We start from the raw sequence: 20,597 nt of genomic DNA, 5'->3' as shown, positions 1-20,597 counted from the left end.
TCCTTTTGTATAGGTACCTATCTTTTAACGCTTTGTAACATGCAAAAATGGGGTCAGGTAATATATACAGACTATAAATACTTTTAAATCATATTTTAATATTCAAGTATATATACATATTTCAAGTTGGAGAAAGCAAGAAATTATCGATTGGCTGACTGCAAAAGGTATTGCGTTTGAAGCAAATTTGATAAAAAGAGAACTGCTGGCAATAGCAAACTTACACAAAACTCGTTTCATGAAATACGCCGTGGAAGATATAGCCGAAAAATATAATATAACTGTACTGCGCTTACCGCCATATCATTGCGAACTAAATCCTATAGAACTGATATGGGCGCAGGTAAAAGGATTTGTAGCAAGACAAAACACGACTTTTAAAATGAAAGATGTTAAGCTACTGTTTGATCAAGCCATTACGGAAGCGACACCAGAGAATTGGCGAAAAGCAGTCCAGCATGTAATTAAGCAAGAGGACAAAATGTGGGATCTTGACAACCTCATCGATCAGACAGTCGATCCTTTAATTATAATGCCAAGAGGTGATGACAGTTCGTCAGATGACGAAGAAGACTACAATCTATTATAATTTAAAATTGTTATACACTGTTCAAAAAGTGCCAGATCCAAAAGTGACATTTTCAACTGTTTTACTCTACATATTATGTTCAATAAATTTGTAAAAAAAATATATTATTCCATTTAAACAAAAGTAACTTTCTAAAATAAAATAGCATTTAAGTACATTAATTATAAGGTAAAAAACAAGTCCCAGTTGCACGCCTTTGGTGAACCGTTTTCAATGTTTATCAGTGGGTAACAATGGGCAAAACTCATAAATTGACCCAAAACCGGGTGGCACTACCTGCAATCAACGAAAAGAAGGAATTTTACATTGAAACTAATACCCAACTAAGGTAGTGGCATAAAATATTGGTGGATCACCAGGTACCACTTTTGCATACCTAATGAGGTTTTATTGCTCTACACACTTCTGAAATAGAGTATAGATATGTAAATAGAGATAATAAGAAAATTAAGAAATCTTTTTTTAACACCAATGCTATTAAGCATTGTTCGGCATAAATTTATTATACAGTCTTAAACGCATAAATAAAATTTAATGAATTTGGATTTTCCTTTGTTGCTAGTTCCAGTTGTTCTTCTTTTAAAATCGATAACCTCTACCAGGTTATTGAGAAAATCAAAACATTCGCAAGATTCCAAAATTATTGATGTGATAAAGAACACGAGTTCTGTATTTTATCATAAAAGTAAAATAAAAAAATATTATGATCTAAGGTTAAAATAGTGTTAATCTTATTACTACCAACAAGAAATATTGCATGACTCACCTAAGAACCTGCCTGGAGTCCATTCTTCGTGTTGATACGGTAGTCGTTGGACATATTTTCTTCTTATTATTTGGTTTAACAGTATCGTTTAGTATACCATCAGTGCTTAGGAGTACTATTTGATTTTCTGAATCACTATTATCTAGATTAAAAAAAAAAAAATTATTAATATCTAAAGTGATCGTCGTTTTAATACAGGGTGTTTCAGAACTATGGGATCAAACTTCTAGGGGTTGTTCAGTGCAATAGCAGAATCCATTTAAGTATAGGAACCCATGTCCGGAAATGTGTCACTACGCCACTACGGCTCTAAGACGCGTTTAAATTTAGAAAAAATATTAATTACCTAAATAGGAGCTGATGCAATTGAACAATTGTTCAAAATGTCTTCCTCCAACTCAATACACCGATTTTAACGCCGCACATGATTTCGGCGGACTACACTAAAAATTTGATCCTCGTTTTGAATGATTTCAAATGCTGCTGTTTTTCGTCCGATTAAGTCTAGCTCTGATTCTACTGGAGTTTCGTAGACTAAAGACTTTACGTGTCCCCCACAAGAAAAAATCGAGCGACGTTAAATCGGGTGACCTAGGAGGCCAAGAAACTGCTCCGCCTCTGGTAATCCAACGGTTCCCAAACCGCTGAGCCACATACTCGCATACTGGTACAGCAAAGTGAGCCGGCGCTCCATCATGCTGAAACGACATTTGCTGTCTAACGTTTAGTGGAACATTTATAAGGAGTTTTGGGAGAACTTCCTCCAAGAAACGCAGATAAATAGGTTCTGTTAACCGTTCCGGTAGAAGGTATGGCCCAATTAAATAATCATCAACAATGCCTACCCATACGTTGACAGACCAACGATTCTGATGTTTTCTTGGAAAAATTGCATAAGGATTTTCTTCGTCCCAAACATGGCTATTCCTACTATTAAAAATACCGTCTCTTGTGAAAGAGGCTTCATCGGTCCACAAGTACCCTCCAGACAGAAGCATTACTCGTATTCATATTCTTAGCGACGTCACGTGTGCGCAACTCGCTAAAGCACCTCTTCTTCAAATTCGACCGTTCCTACGGTTCGAGCAACACCAGTATCATGCATCTTGGTCTTAAACATGCCTGTCTCAGCGAGCCGCCGATGAACCGCAATAAACTTTTTGTATCCAGGATGCTGTCGTTCGGGATAACGTTCATGATACAACCGCGATGCTGCTCGTGCATTGCAGTTTGTTGCTCCGTATGCCAAATGCATATCCGCCAATTCTTGATTGGTAAAGTTTTCCATTAGCAATAAATGTTTAAAAATTGTAAGCTATAAAATTTTTAGACATGACATTGAGAATTGACATTGATAAGCGTTGATTTTAAACAATTGTTGTTATGGAATCATGTACAAAAGGTAAAAATAAATGCAGCAGATCCTATTTAGGTAATTAATGTTTTTTATAAATGTTAACGCGTCTTAGTGGTGTAGTGACGCATTTCCGGACATGTATTTCTATACTTAAATGGATTCTTCTGTTGCACTGAACAACCCCCAGAAGTTTGATCCCATAGTTCTAAAACACCCTGTATACTAGCCTGATAATTTGCTGGGACTTAGTTCGCGTCTTTAACAGAGTCATCTGAATCAAAAGTCTCCGGGTCAAGTTCTTCTAAAAAATATAAATTAACGAGATAATCTAGTGTATTTTAAAATTATTACCGTACTTGTTTACCACATTTATTTTCAAATCAGTTAGATATTATTACATTCCCCAATAGTACTTTAATCTCATAGTGGTAATCAAGTATGGAAAACGAAATTGCATTTTTTTTTTAATATTCTGCATTACCAATTTTATTTAGATAGTTTTAATAAATATAATTTTCTAAACACGTTCATTAATTTAAGCATAAAATTCTTTAATGCAAAATACTTGTATCATATTATTTATAGTAAATAAGTATGCAATTGAAAATTCTATAATGAGAGAAAACCTCAGAGAAAGCGAAATAGGAAATATCGAATTAACTAACCTAACTAAAACGAAGTGCGGGGGCATCAAGAGATTTACGAAATTATTCAGAAGGCGGACCTCGGAGGACGTTAAATTGAATATTTGGCTAGACCGTATAAAGTGGATTTTCCAATACTGCTTAATTAGTATATCTCAATATGTCACTTAGTAACGCTTTGGGCATTGATGGCGTGTATATAGCAACACGCTTGCCGAAGAAATAATTAATATTTCGCCGTATATACGAGAAGGGCAAGATGTAATGAATCTCATTTGCATTACCCCAAGTGTATTCATGTTTAGTTTGAATATACATATATAAAAGCCTTAATAAATAAATGGGTATAGCTTATGTTCGATTACAAAAGGTTCAGTTTGTTGGTAGTTATTTTAAATTTATTAAATATCCATGGAATAAATAATTTCTTATCTTGTGTCTCAATTAAAAAAAGATTTTTTTATGCTGGAAAAAATTCATTCTTTGATGTTTCTTATTGAGAAATTAAGTACATTTTATGCCTTAACTACCTGCAATAACAGATTCCGTATTGACACAAACCTCATTCTTGTTAAAAATGAGTGTTGAGTTAAAAATCAGTTGCACGCTGTGTTTGCTTAATAAAGTTTAGTGTCTGTGTTTGCTTAATTAAGTAAATCACACTACTTATATTTAGCGTATATAATAAATTAAAAATTGCTGCCTAGCGCTTTCACGGGAAGGAGCATTTTAGAATTAGATAAACACTGTTACAATACAAATCGTAATAAAAATATACTATTCAATACAATCCTAAGATCAACTTACTTTTAAAAGCAACCACACTATTCTAGAAAAACGGTACATTACATACATATTGCCTATAGTTTCTTAAGTACTAAGCAAAACGAAGTAAACCTATTCCCGATGGACGGTATTGAAGCAAAAGGAAAAAAAATGTGTATGTAGATTCCGTATTCAATATAAACTAACAGGCCGATTCGGCGTGGAAATGAATTTTATTAACAAATCTGGTTCTGCCTATTCCATGACTTGAAATGAAGGAAAATAGAAATTTATATTATATTTATTATAATATAATTTATTAATAATATACTATAATCAAATGCTTAGGGGGTACAGTAAGGATGTCTGTCAGAAAGAAAAAAAAAGTTAGTTTAGTTTTAGTTAAATTAAATGACCAGAATAAAACTTAAAATTATCGGAAAACAGAAAATTAAGTTTAAATGGGTTAAAAAATAAAATGAAATAAAAGAAAATAAAAGTAGAATAGTGTAGAGCCCAAGTTAAGATAGAATATAGAAGGAGAGAAAGAGATTTATTACGATTGTGCGCGATCAAGTTTAAGTAGTATGGGTTAATTTTTATTTCTTTTTTAATTTGGTATTCTTCTCAGTAATACAGCTCTTTAAAGTTTCTAAAGATGGTTGAATTGGTGTATAATTCTGTTGTTCTCTAAATTAGACGAATTGTGATTAGATGTTTTTAAATGTAGACCAAAAGCTGATTTATTGGCTTAGAAATGTGTTCTTTAATTCTTGTCTCGAGTTTTCTAGCAGTTTTACCAATGTAAGTGGCGGCACAGTCTTGACAATTTAGCTTATATATCCCACTTCTATCAGTATGAGGGATTTTTTGTTTATTATTAATTAAACGAAAGAAAGCGGTCGAAAGGCTAGGCAGCAATTTTTAATTTATTATATACACCGAATAAATGTAAAAGTCTACAGGGCAGCTCATCGATGGTGTTGATGTTAAATATTACGATTCTGTTTTGAGCTTAATATAGAAAAAATATTTTCCAGTAACGAAGATTTCTTCACAGTTTTTTCTTTTAATTCCTTTTCTTTAATTCCTTTACAGTATTTTCCGGCAAATAATTTTTCAAACCTTGCAACAATTGACCAATATCAATTTTAATAGTCGCGGCTTCTAATATACTCAAATTGAAAGAAGTCGTCTATATTCTCAAAGAGACCCTAATATAAATAAATCAAAGGAAAACAACACAAAGTCTCGGTCTCAAAAAAAATCTTTAATTTGTCAGAGTAGTGACACGTGTTTCGCTCCTAAGAGCATCATCAGACCTCAAGAAGGTTAAAAACACGCCCGAGTGGGTATAATATACACACACACTGACACTGACTTGACCCAGTCGGGCGTGTTTTTAACCTTCTTGAGGTCTGATGATGCTCTTAGGAGCGAAACACGTGTAACCACTTTAACAAATTAAAGAATTTTTTTGAGACCGAGACTTTGTGTTGTTCTCCTTTGATTTATTCTAATATACTCGTTGAATAAGATTTTCAAACTTTCACGCGTCTTCAGAGATGTACGGTGTGATCACTTCCATCATTCCGCAAAGACGAAAAATAGCTGATCTTCAATGCATTGCTCATAAAAATTAATAAGATGGACGAGGGAAAAATCTTTAAACGCATTTTTATCATCATTTACACTAGGGAAATAAGAAAAAAGGCCAATATAATTTTGATAATTTTAATTAAATAAACAAACCTTACCATATTACTACTTCCCTTTCTTTTGCAGTAGAAAAGAGAAACTGCAAATATAGCAATTGTGTTGTCGTGCGGTCAGCGTATCCCGGACGACCAGACTGAATTCTAAATTATTCAGGGGCTACATCTCGGTCCGAGGGTGGATCTGCGGAATAATCCCTAACCCGCACCCCGGGATTCGGTGCAACAGGGTTATTTCCATCACCTCGAAATAATTAATTGCCGTTTATGAAGCTAGCGAGGTATTTTGACGAATAAGTTACAGTCAATGTAGCGTAGCTTTGGCAGCACCTAATTAATTCACTTGCACATTGAATTCGTTATTCAATTTTAGGGTAAAATACTATTTTAAATTAAAATGTACTGTTTGGATACTGAATGCAAAACTTACGCCCGAGATTATTTATTAATTTAAAAATAATTACAACTTGTCGGAAATCCTAACAAGCCAAAAATGGCACTTTTGCCCAAGTAAACATACGTTATGTGCTTGTATTATATGTTGCACAACTGCACGCAACAAGAAAGTTTGTTCTTAAGCAGCTCCGCATCATATTTAACGTGCACGGAGTTCTCCTTTTGGACTAATTAAGTCCAATTATCTACGCTCACGCCATGGACTAAAAAAAAACCACCCTTTAATCTTTTTTGGTTCTTCACGCCACATCGTGCAGATGTTACGTTATATGTTGTCCCGGTCTTTTTGGTATATAAATAAATATGCCGCGCAGATTCCTTTTTTTTATTTTGAATATTTTTGAGAACATTATCATTAAGGTGCAGCAAGAATATTTTTGTAACTAAAAATCATTTTTCGTTATGGAGTTTTGGTGAAGTGCAGATGCAAATCGTGTTTTTTTAATCATATGAAAGCCTCACCAATAAATGATTTTTTCAAAAATTACTTAGGAATTACTTTCTGATTTATTTATTTTAGGTGCACTTTCCAAGAGTCAAGATGATCTTACCCAACCCAAACCATGGATTTAGAACATAGCATAGTTTCAACTAGTTAATTAAAAATCAGCCATTTCAAGAAAAATAACCAAGCCCTAAGGTTTATTTCCACAATCAAAACTCAAAAAAACTCACTGCGACAGAAAAGAGATAATTACCCGATTTTCCGCCTGTTAAGAAGAAACTTGCGTATCTACTAGTGCTCATGTATACCAGCACAATATAACTATAATTTTTTTCCAAATAGTTGATATTAACCTTCTCTATCTGGCAATCATCATCTTATCATCAGTCAAAATCATCTTATCTCTGAACTGCCTGAAAAACATTATACTAAGGAAGTTGTCGTTTGGAATCCAAACCGTTTCGTCAACGGTTTGGATTCCAAACAAAAGGAAATCTGGCGTATTTGATTTTTACACCAATGTCAAGGGAGAACTATAGCTGGTACTTCACCCTGAAGAAATCCATTATAACATTCGGGTTATGGTTATGTCGTAGAATATTGAGAATACCTTGAATAGACCATATAACAAATATAGAATTTTCTAGGAAAACGAAGTGATTGTTACTTTGAAGGAACGAGAGCTCTAATATTTGATACACGTAATAAGAAATGAAAGCCGATTTTACTTATTGAAGACTATCTGACAAGAAAAAGTACGAGGAAAATGAAGTGAAAATGAAGACTAGGAGACGAATTTTATCGTTAAAACACATAAGAACCTGGTTTGGAGCTAGTACAACTGAGGTATTTTAGGCTGCATTCAACAATGTTGAGATAGCCAATGTCTGAAGCAGGTAGGAAATATAAAATAACCTCAAGGACAGGCAACTGAGAATAACAAAGACTGAACCCAAGACACTATCCTTTGGGAAATAGCGAGAACTCTTCCATTTAATATAATATCTTTAAAAGTTTCGTTAAATTATTAAGCAATTTCAACATACTCAAGCTATTTAAATTCTTCCACAAAAAATTCTCAGGTTAAATTCTTTTAATATTTGGAGAATGAGTCACTCCTTCAAAGTAAGGCTCCTATTTAAAGGTATGTGTGACTTCCCCATCTCCTTTAAGAAACATTTCTTTATAACCCTCAAAATCAACTTCAACCTCTATATTATTTTAACATTTCTACTTGAACTCGACTTTATACTGTCTTAAGCTTTTTTTTAATTTAATTGACAACAAAACGCCAAGAATTCTCAATAAAATTACTATTTTTAGAAAGCAGATTTATTCCTAAATAATCGCCTTTTCAAAAATATGATTAATACGCAACGGAAAAAGCTCTGGGCTAAAGCTAAAGAGTCGCTTTGCTTTGAAGTTAACGCCAACGAGATACCGTATAGGAAACCCAGGCACGATCCCGTAGAGAGTTATTGAATATTAAATTCAAAATATGACTTATCACACTTTTTACAAGTAACTTAGTTGATATTTTAATTGTTTTGTAAATTAAATAAACGGAATCTGGTATTTTCTCCAGAAATTTGAAAATCCTAATAAATAAGGAAATCAATTTAAAAAAAACCTAAAGAAAGTAATATGCTGTAGAAAAATGATATTTACAAGATTTAAATCATGTTTGAAATAGTGAGACCAAATCTTAATGCAATCATCTATAAATCCAAAAGAGATCAAAAAGATTATGGGGTTTTAAAAATCATATTACTATAACTATTAATATCTTGCAAGTAATTGATAATCATATTAAGTATTAAGGAAACCTGTTAAAAGCTGTGACACAAGACCAAAAAGCAGCGAAAAAGATGAAACGCTGAACTAAGAAAGACCACAAATAAAAAATGTGTAATTAAAGAAATAATAAAAATAAAAAAGACCAAGATGTTAGAGTTCAAAAAAACGAGACGAATGTGAAGACGTATTCGGCTTTATTTAGGAGTGGTATCCTAATTAAGCAAAGGTACCACTGCAAAAAATAGAAATAATATTTATCTTAATACAAAAGATTGAGAGTGTTTTGCAGTAGAGTTTAATACTTTATTTTATTATTTTTAAGAATGATAGCAGGCAATACTTCATCAGTATTTATTTTATAGTTGACCTGCTTTCAAATAAGCAGTAACTCATGTGTTAGGATCAAATTTAATTATAAAGTATAAAAAATTATATAATGCTCATATTGATACATATTGGTAAAAGGTTTACTATGGATTTTGTCAAGGATTTCTGGATCAATTATAGCTTTTTTACTTGACTGATTTGACTATAGTTGTTACTAATAAGAAAGAAAAAGTAGCTTATTAGGTATCCATTGGAAAGAAATATATCAAAAGAACATGTTATAAGAAGTCAACGAAAAACACGAAGAAAAAAAACAAAAGAGATAAAAAAGATTTTATAAATTAGCGCATTGGATCTGAGAGCAACGCAAACAGTCTCAACTGCTTTGAATTATCCGTTAATATCCGCGATACGCGATCGGGATTTAGGAGGAATTATAGTACAACTACTAGTCTGGTGAGAATGTTAGATAATATAATACTTAACGAAGAACATGAACAAAGTACTTGCATGGTGGGCTTGATTTTAGCAAAGCGTTTGATACAATAAATCACTCAATGCTCCTTGCAAAGTTAGGATATTTTGGTTGTTCCGAATCCACGGTTTCTTTTTTTGATTAATTTCTTAAAAATAGATCATATTCGGTGTTGTTAAAAACCAACAATGGAAGTTTAGAGCACTCAAAGTATCTTGACTTGGAAATTGGTGTTCCTCAGGGCTCCATATTGGGACCCCTTTTATTTTCGATTTATGTTGCGGATATGCATAACTGTATTGAACATTGTAAATTACATCAATATGCTGGTGATTCTCATTTAGTTTTAGTTTTGTTTTTTTTTAGGTTAATTAGGAATTTTTTTCTGTGTTTATTTATAATCTTTGATGGTTTGTGTAATTTTTGTATGTAATTTTCTTGTTAAGGCCTGTGTCACTCAATTGCGCTATCGGTTTTATATAATCACGAAGCAGTCCTTTTACCAAGAAAATTGTCAAATTTTATTTTTCTTTTAATTCATACCACGCTGAAGTATTTTCTTTACTTTGCTAAATTAATATTCCTATTTTATCGTTTACCGTGCAAAAACATGTAACAAATCCTCTCTAAGACCGAATCTCCATGCTGAAACTGCGAGTTATTATAAAGAGGCATGCCATTTAGGTAGAGTGATTAACGCCTATACGTAGAAAATAAATAGGCTGAGCAAGTGCCTCGCATCCTGGACCTCGCATCCTGTACAGACTCGCGGTCTTTTCATCTCTTGATGTCTTTTTTTCACCTTTTCTGCCCGAGACCACTGACCTATTTGAACCTGCCTTAATTATGTTTATTTAGGAATCAGCCGGATAATCATCGTTGATCTAATTTACTAGATCGAGTAAGATCTAAGATGTGCCAATATTATTTAGTATGATTTTTTTATTTGCGTTACGGAAGGTATAAGAGCAGTTTGTTTTAGATTGCGATTAGATTGTAATTATTTAAAGATTGAGGCAGTATTGAGACAGTTTGAAAAGAGTAAAGAGGTTCATACTTTCGCAGAAAATTTAATCATTTTCCATTGTAGGTACAGTTCCAAAGCATAAAACCGCCATGATTCCGGAATTCTTTAATAATTATAAGATTAAAATTGGTGGTAATACTGTTAACAATGTTCATTTTACTTCTTGGCATAATTCAGCGTGATCTTAATTATATAAATTAAAAAATTTCATAATTTCACGAAGGGACAAACATCCAACTATGTTCACATCGCTGTCGTCTTCTTGTATTAATTCTAAGCAAGTAAAAGTAATTTTATTAGAACCCAAACAGCATCATACGGCCTAGGTATGTACGTAATTTTTATGTCAAATTTATGTCCATACGTCCATTGTTATAAAAATAACGTATTATTTATTTGCCCAAAATATAGACATAAATTACAGTAAGTAATACAGAAATAATCTTATAACACGATAAGATTATTTCAAGATGTCGATATATCTGCGGAATGCTACCCGCTAAAAGTACTAATATACTATTTTCAGCAATATAAAAGTGTCTAATAGAAAAATATTATACTTATAATATAAATTAAAACCTAAGTCTACGTAAAGCCTAAACCTAGATTTACAATAAAACAAAATAAAATAAAATCGTAAAAACTTTTATGTATGAACACACGCAGTAATAAGTTCTCTTAAATTATTTCACTTAAAAAGCTAAAAGAACCGTAGATGCAAGCAATTTGTATTGTACTAATTGTACTAATTAGAAATCTATAATAGATTTAATCAAAGCAATAACCTGTGATACACAGATCAATTCAATCACATACACATTCAATTAAAAAATAATAGGGGATTCAATTTTTATTTTTTATAAAACAATTATTTGTACTTATATTGATGCAACAAGAAACACAAAAAAAATTAAAATATTTAAATCACAAGATATTTCCTTGCTTGGTCAATAAGTTACTTTCAACACTCTTTATAAATGTAAATGTATATGTTTGTGTTTTTATTTCGTCCGCTAGTTCATTCCATAACTTAATAGCTACGTAACTGAATGATTTTTGGAAATTCGCAGTTTTATGTTGCGGAATTAAGAAATTATTTGTATGCCTTGTATCATGGTTATGTCAACTACAGTAAAATAACTGACGCAAATAAGGTGGCTGACTAGTTTTTAATACTCTATGCACAAAACTTGCAATTGATAAAATGGAAAGCGGGTCAAATGAGGCGTAATGTGTTCTCTGTATGTTATATTAAAAGAAAAACGTAAACAGGAGTTCTGTAATTTTTGAATTGAATTTGCCGTTTCCACTGTTAGTGAACTTCCGTAAACAACATCTCCATAATCCATAATAGACAAGACCAAACTGTTACAGAGAAAATATTTTGTCTTTGACGGTATATATTTCTTAATGCTCAAGAGTTTCCTCAAACGCATATAGGCAATACCTAGTTTTCGCTTCACATGTGCATAGTTCAGAATCCAGATAAATACCTAAATTTTTAACTTCCTCCACTATTGGAAAGCGTGTATCATTTATTTTAGGAACAAAATTCTCGGACACTCTCCTAAGTTTTAGTTTGGTACCATCAAGAAATATTACAGGCGATTTAGAAGGTTAAGTTTTAAATTGTGATTTTTTTACAAAATTATTAATATGATTCAAGTCAGTATTAAAAGAGTTTTGTGCAGTTTGCACCTGACCATCAGGGAATGATATATATATTTGCGAATCGTCCGCATACTGTTGTATCTTACAATATTGTAGATGCTTATACATATCCGCAACATAAATAGAGAACAACAGTGGGCTCAAAATAGACCCTTGAGGTATTCCCTATGGCATAATCGAATAATCTGACTTGAAGCTAGAAGGTAGTCATTAGTACGCATTGCAACACAGTGGGAACGGTTGCTAAGATAAGACGAAAAAAATCTATCGATTGCAGTTTTGCTAGAAGCAGCTGTGAGTGTCAAAAGCTTTGCTAAAATCGAGCAATCCCAAACACGTTACATTTTTATTGTCTCCGTTCATTCGAATATCATTGACTAAACTTGTAAGGCTTGTAGTTGTACTATAATTTTTCCTGAAACCCGAGTGACAATCCGTAATAACATGTGAAGAGGTACAAAAGGAAAATAATTGTGCCTTTCCAAAATTTTAGAAACCGCAGGTATTATACTAATTGGCCTCAGATCATTAAAGCTTAAAGGATTGGATAATTTTGGTATGGGTTTAATGATTTTTTCCAGATAGCAGGATATACATTTTCCAGAATGCAAGTGTTAAGTATGTTAGTCAAAGGTTTTAGGCAAAATGGTAAACAAAGCTTTAGAATTTTTCTTTAATTGAAATATTATTTTCTCCGTGTGCATTCGTATTAATAGAATTCATTTTTTTCATAACTGACATTTCATCAATACAATTAAAATTTAACTCGCTTGTCTGTCTAGAGTGTTAATTGTTTTGATAAAATAATAAGCATTCATTGGATGTAGTGTCTGTAATATTATTGCACTCGGTGTAGTGAAGATTTAGGTCAAATTTTTCGCGAATAATTGCATGTTTGGTGTAATTTCTAAGATCTCGATAGTAGCGAAGGCTGGCTTCATTTCTTTTATTTAGATATTTTTTATGTGCCTTATCCCTTAATTTTATTAAAAATCTAATATTGTCTGTAATCCATGGCATAAAGGGCCTTTCTCTAATTTTTTTAGTCTTAATTGGAGCATGCTTACCAGTTAAAAATAATATATTTTTATTAAGAATGTCAACTTTTGTATCTATGTTCTCGGTGTTATATATATAAGATCCCATGGCAAATTTTCACCATCATAATGGAAACTATTAAAATTTATATTTTTGTAGTCTCTAAACTGGAGGGTTTTATATTTTAATTTTTGAGTATTTAAATGAAATTTTGTATGTATCAAGCAGTGGTCTGATACCTCCTTAGAAACTGTAAGAGAGCCGCTATCTCTTATGGAAAACTTTGTAGCAGATATTGTAAAATCAATGATAACGTATTTGTTCGGGTAAAGTCGTTAATATGCTGAGATAAATGAAAGGTGTCTAGAATTTTTTTAAGTTTGATTTCTGCTGAAGTTTTATTTTCAATATTTCTAAATTCAGTAGGGTAAACAGGAAAAAAACTATTTTCACGCCTCTTTGCTTTGATAAAAATAGTCAACGAATTCGGTATAAATGAGAAAACAACTGTCAAATCGAGATTCCCTCTTTTCAAAGGACTATGATAAACCCTATAACTTTAGTTAATTTACATGTTGATCTTGTCGAAAAGTATTAGCTATGGGATTTTTAAAACATCTAAAAACTATAAGTAATGGAGTATTTATTATAATAATATATCAAAATAATTAAGATCGGTCACAAAAGCAACCCAGTGTTTTTGTTGCTCCTACTGACTGTCAAATAGGTAATTCGCAACATGAGAATGTTGACACTGTTGACAGTGTTTTAGACAAGCGACAGAAGCGAGAACGAAGGCCCTTTTTTCAGTCGGCTTGGCAGTATTGACGTCATGGCATGGATTGTCCCTTTGTAATAAAAGTTTACACCTGTGAAAATTCGGATAATAATAATATTTTCTTATTACATTTGAATTTACTTTTACTGTTCCATCAGGGATAGGAAGGATCTACTATGTTTTAGCCCACTTCATGGTAAGAGCATATTTATTCATTTCACTAGTAATGAATTACTCATTTGATGATTTGCTTATTTTAAGATATAATTTTAAGGTGTAGCAATACAAGCAGGGATTGGAAGCACAAAGAAATTTGAAGACTGTATTTCACAATAGTTGCGAAAAACAAATGACGTTCCTTTTGTATTTTCTGGAAAAGTTTATTTTTTGTTTTATTTTTTAGACATATACATGTTTTGCTTTATATTTTTATATATTTTTTTTAGACTTAATATATTTTCATAAATGAGTTATTTCTTCACAAATACATTTTAACACACAAAAAAAGGAGTCGTGTAAACATTCTAGATAAGTCATATTATGTCCAATACATGACGTAAAATATCCTAAAAGTCGTATATATGACGTAAAATCCTGCGGAAAGTGGAGGACGTCCTTTAAATGTCCATAGTACGTAATTCGTATCTTAATGAACGTACTGTCTACGTACATTATGTCATGGAGTACGTACAAACTACGTCTTTCGTACGTATCTGTGCTGTTTGGGAACTTATTACTCAATATAATTTTTATAATTTATTTCATAATATTAGTCTTAATTTCCATAAGAATTATAAAAACAATCAAAAAGGGACCGTAAGACACTATAGGTGAGAAAGAACTTATGTTTCTGAGCGGAACAAATTTAGGTGCAAACAGCATTGTAAAACCTTCAACCTTCTAAATGCTACTCATTAAAAAGTGTTTTTAATTTCCTATACATTGCTGCTTAGTTTTTGAACAGGTTATCTTTAAACCCTTGTCGCAAATTCTAGAACATTTACGGCATCACTTTGTGATGATTCGTGCTTGAAAAACTTTAAACTTTGGAACATTGCTTTTAATGTGTAAAAAAATTCTTTATCTAAATGGGCGTTCTGATTCGGATAACGCGTTAGTCATTCAACATTCAAATTGCTAATATAGGGTTTAAGTGTGAACAATTTTAATTATATTTTGCGATAACATTGAAAATCTAAATAATTGTAAGATGGGTTCTGATCGGTAAATTTTATCAGTATCTGAGAAGCTTTAAAACACTTTTTTCAATACCAATAAAAGGGAAAAAATATAGCACACAGTTTGGGCTCATGAACTTGATAATAAAATTGACAAAGACGCTATTAATAAGCTATAATCTACTGCAATAAAGCTGCGAAAAATAAAATAGTGAACCATTATAACAAAACTAATTGATAATACTTAATAAAGTTTTGTTGCTATTTTGAATCCTCTATATAGAGTCGACCAATTTTCTTCTTCCTCATGGTAGTACAATTTAAAAAAAAAATATGTAAAACTAAATAGCCTAATGAATTGGAGAATGATCTACAGCACCCAATGCAATAGATCTAGCCTATAAGATAGAAGCGCATGAAAACAACAAATTCAAATACATATCAAAATAGTATCACTATACTCTCCAGAGGGTAAAAACACTTGAAAAAAGAAGAAGGGTGATTGTACTGACAATATATTATAGCTACATCTAAATAATTATTCCATAAGAATAACTACGAACATGAAATAATAAACTTTATTTTACCTGAACACGCACCATGCTATTCGAATTTATTTATACTGGCGACATATTATACAATAAATAAAATTTTACGACATCCTCTCCAAATTAATTTATACCTTTTCATTTTCGGTATCAGACAAAGGAAACTATTAAATAACAATACAAGACCAAACTTTATATCAATAAAATGCCCATATTCCCCCCTTCTTATCCATTCGAAGAAATTCAAATATCCCCAAAACTATTAAGGCCTCCTATAAGCCCCGATGGGGGAAACTTTTCGGCAAATAAGAAATTCATATTTAACTGTTCATGCATGGGCGCATTTTAGACGGAAAATGGCCTATTTGTCTTGGTTATTTTATTTCAGTTCGGAGGAAACATTTTCTTTCTTGGAAACAGCTTGATTAATAGTTTCCTCCTTTTAGGAAACCGTTTTTATTTAAAAAGAAATCCGATTTTTCGTAAGTTTTCATTATTTTAATTATTATTTGCGAGATGACTCTATATACCTTCTGCTAAAATTCGCTACTTTATTACGGTCAAGAAAATCCGTCTAATATCGTTCGTTTGAATGAGTAGGGGTGCATCATTCATGCCTGTCAACTGTCTCATTTGACGGACAGTGAACGATTGGGTTTATAAATGGTCTTTTCACGCCACCGGCTTAAGAAGTGCTATTAAACGATATTCTGGGGGTCCTAAACTTGAAGGAAAATTATTTTTCAGTCCCTTAGCACAAACGAAATATTTTACCAATTAAACAAACCGAAGATAATAAATAAATCTATTTGTCTCCGGGGTTTATAATCATATTTTTAGGTATGATCCTAACTAAACAAAATGGACGACCACAACGTTTATTGGCTAAGTGGTCCAGTAGGCCCACAAGGGAATTATCACCTCAAAAAGGTATTACGTCATTAATATTCATGGCACCAATTAAAACACGCAAGGGATCTGACGGCGGCGGAGGTCCCCGGATTATTCCGGATCGGCCATTGTTTCGATCAAATTAATTCTGTATGGATTGTGGCCTATAATTCTGGATTATTCAATTTTCGGGGGTATTATCAATGTTATGTTACATAATATAAGCGGTCTGATAGACTTGGCCCGGATGGAAGGTACGTACACATGTGTTAATTAAGATTGTCAAATATTCGTTCTATATACTGCACAGACAAGGTGATTAATCAGAAAATATAGGTGGGGGTTAGTTAACACCATTATGAAGTTTTTTTTAATTATGAACTTATAATTAAAATTACATTTTTATTTATTAAAAAAAAATATTTTGCATTTAGTATCTTTCTTAAAAAAATATTTGATAGAATGTTTTGCTCCATGTAAGTTCCAAAATGTTTATTATTATTATATTATCAATAATTTTTACTAACATAAATTTCTTAAGACTGACTTTACAAAGAAATTCTTAAAAAGTCCACAAACTAACATCCTTTTCCAGATAGTACCCATATAGGGTTTTCAATTAATATCCTTCAAAAGGCATCCCAGTGATATCCAATGGATAAATGACACACTTCAGGATATCTATTTGGAATATATTATCTTCTCTATAATGTACACTTATTTGGACCAATTTTGGAGACTGAAAGTTTTTCAAAGAAAAATAATTTACTAAGCTCATTCATTGGCCGCTTACGTTATTTCCTGAACCATACAATTCTGAAACCTATTTTAGTGACCTAATATTAAATAGTAATCTGTCCTCGTCTGTCCTCGTCGAACATGTCTGTAATGATCTAGGAAAGTTGGACTAGGACCAAATGTTTATATCCTGTGAATCCTCATCTGAAATGTGGTCAGTTTTTTATAATAATCTTTGCGACTCTATTACTTTAAATTCTCAAGAAAATTCAATGCGACAGAAAGCAAAGAAACCTTGGATAAATAAAAATCTTTTTAACATGGTTAAATGGAAGAAACATATCTGGACAAAATATAAGCGTTTAAGAAATGACATTGACCTGACGAATCATCGTATTTTTTCGAAAATGCTTACAAACTCAATAAAAAAATGCCGCCAAAATTTTGAAATTATTTGAGCAAACGATAAAAACTCCAAAAAACTATTTAAATACATTCGCTCCTCAATTAAACCAAGGGTTTTAATACCGTTACTAAAAAAGGGCAACAACAGCATGTGTGAAAATTAAGTGCAAGTCGCGGAAGAGTTGGTGAGAACATTGAAACAGGCATTCACTAAAGAGCCTGAACAAGATGTATTACCTACCCCATACTGTTCTCGTATCTTATACTCAATAACAACAATAAATATAAATGAGGAAAAAATTAAACAAAAAATTTAAAAATTAAAAAACGATTTGTCTGCAGGTTTGGACAAATTAACTGCAACTATTCTAAAAAAATGCAGTGAAGTGATAGCTGCGCCTCTTGCAAAAGTTATGAAATACTCAATGAATAAAACCTCTGTACCTGAACAGTGGAAAGTCGCATCGGTCACGCCAAGGCGACAAGTTATCAGCAGGCAACTATAGGCCGATAAGCCTAGTATCGATTGTTTGCAAAAATTATGAGTCCATTGTTCGAGATGAAGTGCAAACATTTACTGAAAATAACAGCCTTAAACAAAAATCAACCAATAGATGTCATCTACCTCGACTTTGCTAAGGCATTTGATAGAGTTCCCTCGAAACGATTGTTACATAAGCTAGAACATCTTGGCATTAGAGGAGAATAGTTAAATTGGATTTAAGACCTTTTAAAAAACAGAAAGTTTAGTATGAGGGTGAGGGGCACCATGTCAAAATTCTAGTGTCTTCGCAGTGTCCAGCGGAGTCCCTCAAGGCTCCGTCCTCGGCCCTCTCCTGTTCCTGGCTTACACGTGTGATTTACCTTCAGAACTAAAATGTTGAGTATCAATGTTTGCTGACGACACAAACTTCTCATCAACAATTGCAAACCGATCTGGAAGTGAATGGTTACTTCCTCTTAACGCGGACAAGTATGTGGTGTTACATTTAGGAAAAAATAGTCTCCAGCTACCCTACCAAACAAATAACACTGAACTTAAAAAAGTCGAATCTTATTGTGATCTCGGAATAATAGTAACTAAGGATCTCTCTTGCTCCCAGCATATTGCCTCAATTTTGAAACGTGCAAATTCTATGTTGTATCTGCTACAAAAGGCTTTTGTTAAAATTCCATTCCACAATTTTAGGAAATTGTATACCACGTTTGTCCGGCCTATTATTGAATTTGACTTGGTGCGCGACAAAAATTTACTTGAATTGTTGCAGCGACGCGCTACACGATCTACGTATGGTTTGCGTATGCCGAGACCTATGCGAGAGACTTTCAAATGCAAACTTGCTAACTTTTGATAAGCGAAAGCTTCGTGGTGATTTAGTTTTTACAATCAGAATTCTGTATTATTATTTGGGCTCTGATCTAAACGAACTATTTGAGAGAAATCGGGATATTAGACTTCGCGGTCACACTTTAAAATTAAAAAAACAGATGTATAAAACAAAAACACGTCAAATGTTTTTACCTAATACAAGTAGAGTGTTTGATGTTTGGAATTTGTTACCCGTAGATGCCATAACTGCTTTCACTGTAAACTGTTTTAAGAATCGTCTGGATAAATTGGACATGTTTAGTGTTTAAATTTGAAAGCTGACATTTGAAGATTTATTGAAATATATTGTAATGCCTACTTAGTTCATAGAGCTATACAGAATGTGAATTCTTGGCTTTTATCTAATAAAATAATAATAATTATTATTAATATGTATTAAATTTCATATTTGTTTGCACGTCAGAGTATTTGATCAATTTAATATAAAAATAATACTAGAATTACAAAAAAATATATAATTCTAGATAAAACCCCAGAAGTTAAAATTAGAACAAATAATCATTAACAGAGCTAAAAAATTCAGATACAAATAACTTAACACTCTACAAGGAACGCAGGTTAAAGTCTAAGATTCTTTGGTCTGAATGACCATAACTTGCTGCAATGAATCCAAGCTATTTTCATTTAAGAAAATTAAAGTCCTAGTGAGAGGGGAAAAAGACTCAATGTTCCCTGAATAAAAATGTAAATGAAACATAGAAAAGTTAACCCTTATTCTTAGACTTCAAGATTAAAAATATTAAACTTGATGTTCATTACATTATATATAATAAATCGCTTAACCAGTAGTAGCACCTGTTCTTGCTGACTATGTCACAGATTTACAGAATATTCTGTAAATCTGTGACTATGTTGTATTATCATATCATAGAGTTTGGCTCAATACGTGTTCTTTGTGCTACTTTGATCATCGACTAGATCTCATAAATAACTTCCAATATTGACGAATAAATAACTTTTGGGTAAATACAAGCTATCCAAAATTTTTGACGGTCTTATTGATTTTAGATTAAGAATAAATTAAGGCTAAAGTTTTTTTACAATTACCTTTCAGATTACACATTTTTCATTTATTGGTATGTAAGCATCAACTCTTTCCTAATTTTTTTCTCATAACAAAAAAAAAATAGACCTATTGATTATGAAAATACACAGGGGTAATAAAGAAATCGGAGTATACAACTTAAGATTTAAGAATACTTCCAAAATTTAAAATTTTATTAAAAAAATTGCATTCTTTCGTAATTCTCTTTAGTATATTTGACAAGCACATTTTTTATAATACTTACGTTCTAATGCTTCATTACCATTCTTTAAGATGTAAAAAATATAAAAAAAAATCTGTTCTTGTTTCCTACATGTCTTCTTCATTTATCTTTTGTGATCTCCTTGATGAACGAGCCTTGTCGTAAGAGATAGCGCTAAGTCCGTACTTTATTATTTGAATTTTTACAAACAATAAACATTTCACTATTTTTAACTTCGACAAACTGAATTCTAAGGATTTTAATTCAATATAAAAATGAGTCATTCTTTAAGTCATCTCCCTGACATCCGCCTTTTGCTAAAAACCACCTCGTCTTGAATAGACAATAAG

Source organism: Anthonomus grandis, chromosome 8 (genome assembly GCF_022605725.1).
Source record: "Anthonomus grandis grandis chromosome 8, icAntGran1.3, whole genome shotgun sequence".
Lineage (NCBI taxonomy): Eukaryota > Metazoa > Arthropoda > Insecta > Coleoptera > Curculionidae > Anthonomus > Anthonomus grandis.
Note: the sequence above shows the minus strand (reverse complement) of the source record.